The sequence below is a fragment of the Macrobrachium nipponense genome, chromosome 2, assembly GCF_015104395.2.
Source record: "Macrobrachium nipponense isolate FS-2020 chromosome 2, ASM1510439v2, whole genome shotgun sequence".
NCBI classification, from domain to species: domain Eukaryota; kingdom Metazoa; phylum Arthropoda; class Malacostraca; order Decapoda; family Palaemonidae; genus Macrobrachium; species Macrobrachium nipponense.
Genome location: NC_087201.1, coordinates 145,187,464 through 145,194,963, shown reverse-complemented (window position 1 = coordinate 145,194,963; position 7,500 = coordinate 145,187,464).

The window sequence follows — 7,500 nt, the reverse complement described above, 5'->3', positions numbered from 1 at the left end:
TGTGTGTGTGTGGTGTGTGTGTGGTGTGTGTGTGTTTGTATATGTGTTTGTATGTATGTATGTTTGTATATATGTATGTACAATAGTAGTCATTAAAACGCATGTGAGAGAAGAGAGTATTTTTTGTTAAAAGTCTCTTATACGTACTTATCAGATTTGTTGAATTTTATTAGATGGAAATATAAAGCAAACTGGTCTCGGGTAGAGAGGATGATGTTACATGGGAAGGAAAGCAAAGGACTGAATACCGTTTGTCACAGTTATTTCACGCAATTTGATGTAATTTTATAATACAATTTTATGTCATTTGATGCTGTAATTTTATGTAATTTGGGTCTGTGAAATGGTGAAACAGACAGGATAATGACGAGGTTATGTAGCCTTGAAAAAGAATTGGATTTCACAGGAAATGTTCAGGTGTTTGGGCGAAAGACACATTCTACTGAAAAAAAAAAAAAAAATGGGAAGCAACTTGAATTTCCTATATGAGAAATTTGTGAAGAGGTTATAGAGCTTATTTTCCTTTATAGATGCGAAGTGTCGATGCTAAGTACCAGTAATTTGGGAAGGTTAAAGCTTATAGAATGAACTACTTGCAAAGTACACGCAGCATAAACAGAATCGACATGGTGACAATGACTGAAATATGTAGAACATGTAAAAAAAAAAGTAATTGTAAATGTAGGGTTCAGAGTATTTTGAGATGGTTCGATCGTGTGGAAAGGATGAGCAATGAAAGATTACTAAAAACACTAAATTCTTTAGAAGTGTCTGGGGAGGGAGGAGAATGGGAGACCTAGAAATATTTAGACAATTGATGTGAAAAAGTTACGGCAAATTCTCGAGAATGTGCGAAAGATAGAGTGAATAGCAAAAGGTGATCGGAGGTGTACGACGAAGTGCTGATGATCACTGTGTGTAAGCATATAAAAGCAACGTATACTAGGGGAATTTTACTCTACAGGTAATTCATCCATGATTCAGCCGTTGAAATGTGAATGAGGCATTGACCACTAAGTTGATTATCTATCTTCAGTTACCCTCTCTGAAAAGGAAGGGCTGGTTTGTATATATATATATATATATATATATATATATATAATATATATATATATATATATTATATTACGTGTCCTTCTGGCTTTACTTATACTTTTAGATATGAGTGGGACAGAAATACAGGTTGAAGCTTTGTGTTAGTTGCATGGTTCATTTCCTGCACAACTTTGATCGCCTTACAAAAAAGGATGGTAAATGCTTTGCTCTGCGGATAAAAAGAGAATTCGTAATTTTTTTTCTTTTTTGACCGCTCTAGAACGCTAGCAATCACGTCCTATGTCCTAGCACTAAATTCTACGAAAAAATAGGATTGCCTTCGTAAACTGAACCATTTACAAAAACTGATAAAAAAAAAAAAAAATAGATACAAAAAATCTCTCTCACTTTTCAAAAAAAAAATTGAGTAATTTAACGGAAAATTGGAAAAAGTACGTAGAGAAAAAAAACGGTGGACAGTAAAGGTAAAACGAATATTCTATATCTTTACGCGTCAGGTAACAAAGCCCTCTGGTTTTTGTTCACAGTCTTCCGCTTCGAATATTTTTTGAGCGTTCAGACGAGACACATATCACAACGTAGAAAATGGAATATATGAATGAATTAAACTTATAAGTTTTTTTTTTTTCTGTCGAGTCCTATCTATAAGAGTTGTCACTAAAACGGGGTATTATGTTGACGCTAAAAAAATTCTTTTTTGTTAAAGAATTTCATAGTGTATATATATATATACATCATATGTGTGTATGCATGTATATATACAATATATATATATATATATATATATATATATATATATATATATATATATATATATGCTGTTGAAAAACAAAGTTGCAATAAAAATTCATAGTTCATATCAGATATCATTGACACTAGACGTTCTTAATCATTTCAAATATCCTGTACAATAATTCAAGATCATTTAAAGCACAAAAATCTATTTGAACCATTATGTATAATCTTGATCAGTGCGTTTGAAATAAAATTCTTCCTAACCCGGAACTTTAAAGAGGCCATTATTAAAAGTAAACCCCCGTGTGTGTGGTGGTGGTAGGGGGGGGGGGGGGGGGGGTTAGGGGGGGGCGGGGGGAGGGGTAGTACCGTCAGTGCACCTCATTCGGTGGAATGTAGGCATTACTTAAAGTTCTTTGCAGTGTCCCTTCGGCCCCCAGCTGCCACAACTTTTATTCATTTTACTGTACCTCCTTTCATATTCTCTTTCTTCCATCTTACTGTCCACCTCAATTCTTTCATAGTGCAACTGCGAAGTTTTCGTCCTGTAACACCTTTCAAACCTTATACTGTCAATTTCCGTTTCAGCGCTGAATGGCCTTAGTTGCCCCAGTGCTTGGCATAATGCCAAAAATCTATATATATCAAATCAAGGTATCGAAGGAAACTTATGGAAATGGAGAATTAGAGATATCAAACTGGACTTTCACGAACAGTTAAATAACTATATACATCTGTCCGACGACTGACAGTTACTAAAACCACTATTTATGAAACTTTATTCATAAGACTTTATCAAGTCCTAGTGTCAATCGATATCTTATCACATTTCCTAATGAATTACGAAAACGTATTCTGACTATTTAGCTTTTCCCCTTGAACGTATATATCATCTAATGGATGCTCCATTTACTGGACGCAAATTCCCTGTTTCTTTCCTTTTTTTCGGCCATGCCCCTAGGTTAGGTTAGGTTAGGTTAGCATCTCTATAGTTATTTGGATGTGGGAAACATGAGACTATTTTTAAGAAAATTCTATGGTTAGGTTCGAGATATGGCGTTCCACTTTTTTTTTTTTTAGAGAAAGGTCCTATAATCCCAAGGCGTATACTATAATTATAGTATTGCACCGGTCCTTGGTAAGAGCGAGGAAGAGTGCCCGACCTCTAACGCATTGATTGGAGTGTAAGAAAACCTAAGTACAAGAAAACCTAAGCATAATAATGAAAAATTAACATTGATTTTAACATAAGAATACTTATAAAATAGCTATGTCCATTCAAGGAAAAAAAAATTGGACTACACGCTAGTTCGTAGACGGCATGGCCGTGTACTTTGGATGTGGGAAACATTGTGGGATCATTTTCAAAACGATTCTATGGTTAGTTTTCAAGGTGTGGCGTCCCGCTTTTTTCAGGGAAGGTCTCGTTACTCGGTTACAGTTCGGGATTATGCGTCTCGGTACTCGGTTACATCTCGGGAAAATTCTACCGGGACAAGATATAATAAAAAATGTTCTCTCGCTGAGAACTTCACGAAGGACCAAAAACTCGTTTAATGTATAGATTATATTAATTTACATTTTGTCATTTCGCAAGCAATTGGTTTTAATCTATATGTAATATGGAAATTTACTCCAGACATTTACTCGAGATTTAATGTACGCGGAATTAAGTTGTTCTATAATACCAATAATGGCAATTTATGCATACTTGTGAAGCTATCTCCACGAGGCAACATGTGCAAGCCGGCGCCACTTATTGGACGCTGAGAAAAACGTATCCAACGGGCGCTGTGAATATTGTTTCTTTTCAGTTCAGGCGCTATCTCCTTTTCATACTACATACTATAAATCGCTACCTTTTCTTTTATCCGGCAGCTTGCAGTTTTGCCTATTCTTATTTTCTCTCTTACAGTTACATAAACAGTGTATGATTGTGTTGGTGTAAGATTAAATAATAAACTACCTTATACTATAATGAATTTTGCATGAAAGATTCTTACCCGTAATGCATCACCCTTAACATCACTATTTGAAGAAACAATAAAAAGATAAAAAAAAATTAGTTTGGTAAATAGCTTTTTCTAATCGTAATTCACCGGGAGTAGAGTAACTTTGTCAGTAATATATTATAGTTATTTAGAATTGAAATAAAGTGACTTTGTTGGTAATATTTTATAGTTATTTAAAATTGAAATATACCTTTATACTTCTCTACACTCTATTACGTGATGGAGCTTTTATTGCAGATTAAATACATGTGAAAAATAAAACTAAGCGTTCACAGTGCGTTTTCTTGATACCTTTGGAAACGTGATATAAAGTAATTTAACTTTATTCTATAACAAAGGCTAACGAACATTTCTAATCGTGGTATTTATACCAGTAATACTACCAGCATACATAGAGGAAGTTGGAGTGTTGAGCAGATTTGTATATGAACATTAACCGAGGATTTCCAGGATCCTATTTAATCCTGCGATTACAGTCGTTGCTCGGGCATTACCCCGATAGACAAATAGAGATTACACGCAGGACTTTCATTCAAGAGATTACGGCTTAAAGGGGTTGTCGGGAGGAGACAATACCCGGCCCTCGTATTATACGCATCTGTGATTTATAATTCGATGAAATTGTCAGTAAAAGTTTGATGCAAATCTCAAACTCTTTCCATTTCCTCCGATATCGGTTTTCTGTTGGAGGTTCTGGTACCCAAAGGACGGGGAAGCGCCATTCTGTGAATATGTGAACAAAATACGAGGAAATAATACAATATAAGTTTGGGCCTTAAATGCGAAATACATTATAGTTACGTGTTTCATTATTTGATCGTACTTACAGCGACGTAAATACGTCATTTTTGTGAATATCATTTAAATGATAAAAATAGGTGAGAGAGAAGTTCGTCTAATCATTTGGGCTTCTTTCGCTTCTCCTGTGCAGGAAACATTGAATGAGAGAAGCCGGTTTGGTATGATTCTCCTAAAGCCCAACAGATGGCAGCACCTTGCACTTAGGCGGCTGCATTTTGGCAACGGGAGGAAATGTCAGATATTCGTTTTGGTCTGTTTTTTTTTAATATTTTAGCGCTTACGAAACGAAAAGAGGGAGTTGGAGTGGCTGGGAGAAAATCCCAGAGTTACGTTAAGTAATTAATAGTAGAGGTTGGACAGCAAGATTGAAGAAAAGGAGAGGGAATGGAGGTCAAGTAAAAGGCTCTACGGAGTCGAAGGGACGCTGCAAACACCCTTCAGTAACGCCAACAGTGCACCACGTGAGGTGCACTGACGGCACTACCTCCTACAGGTTACATATTTGTATTAATATAATTCCATTCTAAAATAACTCGTGAATGAATGTCCGGTGTAAATTTGCACATTCCGTAGTAATGGAATTCATTTAATTTTATGTCTGCGTTTTTTGTTCCTGCGTGATACTAATGGCGTTTCCCGTCTGGCACAACTGAGGCTCTTATTAAGATAGGGCGATTTATTTTAATTCCCACCCATTAAAGGCAGCATCCATTTCATGCGAAAGATAAGCGTAGAAGAGAGATTCCTATAAAAGTAAATAAATACTCGCAGAAAAATCTAGTCTTTTAGAATAAGTGAGTTTAATACCTGGGTTATGTTATATAACAGGGTTATGTTATATACCAGTGATTCTTAACTTGGGGGGTGCGCCCCCCTAGGGGACCGTCAACAATATCCAGGGGAGGCGCGAGCCCCGGGGAAAAATGGTAAAAAAAAAATCTCTTATATTCGTTATTCTCTTAATAAGTGTGAGGAACTCATATTCAGAAGTTTATGAAAGAATGCAAAAGTATCGCCTTATCACGTTACTTTCCTAGAGTCTGCTACTCTAGTTAGGCTCGTTGGGCTTCCCATGTTTTGTAATTACTGACCTCCCTTCCTATCCCTCGAAACCCCTTCTCTTTCTCACTTTTTTCCCCCTTTAAATCTGGGAGGGAATTTTACTCATAGATACAAGGGGGGGCGTGAAAGAAAGGGCCAACTCTTAGAGGGGGCGTGGTCATGAAAAGATTAATAACCACTCTTATATACTGTTTATCAATTTCGGAGTTTAATAGAAACTTATAGAGTTTGCAGCGCCCCTTCGACTCCGTACAGCCTTTTACTTGACCTCCATTCCCTCTCCTTTTCTTCAGTTTTCTTCAGTCTTGCTCTCCAACCTCTCTAACTATCAATGACAACGTAACTCTGGGATTTTCTCTTAGCTCCACCTCCTTAGTCTTGCACTTCATTTAAAGTACTTTCAGGATTTTTCCAGCTTATTTTCTAGCCGCCAACTCCTTCTTTTCGCTGCCGTAAGCGCCAAGATATTAAAAAAACCCAAACCAAAACGAATATCTGACATTTCCTCCCGTTGCTAAAATGCAGTCGCCTAAGTAATGATAAGTGCAAGCTGCTGCCATCTGTTGGGCTTTAGGAGAACCATATCGAACTGTCTTCTCTCATTCAAGGTTTCCTACACAGGAGAAGCGAAAGAAGCGCAAATGATTCGACGAGTTTCTCTCTCACCTATTTTTATCATTGAAATGATATTCACAACAGTGACGTATTTACGTTGCTATAAGTACGATCAAATAATGAAACGACTAACTACAATGTATGTGCCTTTTGGGCCGAATTGAGAATTATCCCGTATGCAGAAAACTCTCACGGGTTAAACTACTCCTTGCGCCCACACCAAAGGCTCACCAGTAGCACGTTAAAACCCCCAGTGCACAGTCTTCGTCTCCAGCTTCCGTGCATCTCGGATACCAAGATCCTTCCTTTCCAATATCTCACAAACTTGAGACTCGCAATGCCTCATGTTGTTCCTATGTTATATTATCCAGATCATCTTAAGATTGAGATTTATAGGTTTTGTAGGAGAAAAATTAACTTGCAAATCGCATTTATTCACGTAGTAAGGCACCAGGTGGGCTTTGTATATATATATATATATATATATATATATATATATATATATATATATATATATATATATATATACATATATAATATACATACACATATACACATGTACGTGCGTATGTCTATACATAAATATATATAAAACAGAAATGTTTACCAAGGCAGCAGACCCCTGTAACTGATTCCTGTTTCCATACTTTTAATATTTTCATGGCATAATGAAGAAACTTGAAGTTTAATGTGATTACAAACTTCGCTGTAAAAAAAAAAAAAAAAATTATCGAGCACTGCTTCTTTATAAAATGACCTTAAAATAGCTCGGGGCAAAGTTTAGTACTTGTTTTTCTCATATTCTCAGAATAATGCCATCATTGACGTATCATTATATATATTTCCTAAATTGTGCATTCTTGCCATCATGTAAACTTTCAAAAGTTCTAAGAAAGAAGAAAAGGAGAGCGCTTGAATTAACTACTAACTCTCTCCCTATTACTGACTTTAAGAGAGACGAAGAATGTATAATTAGCATTGTCTTTCATCGTAGTTATAATAAAACAGGAAACGATTGAAAATATCAATATACGTTCTTTTTTTATTTCTGCCACAGAAGCAGAATTGTGTGTTTTTTATTTTATCTGAATTCAAATGAATTCATTCCCGTGAATGTGAATTCCAAATTCTTGGAAAGGTAAGCGAACTGGGAACCCTCTTCATTTTATCATCCTGATGCTCCCCTCTCCACAGTGCAAAAATAAACCATTTGAAACAT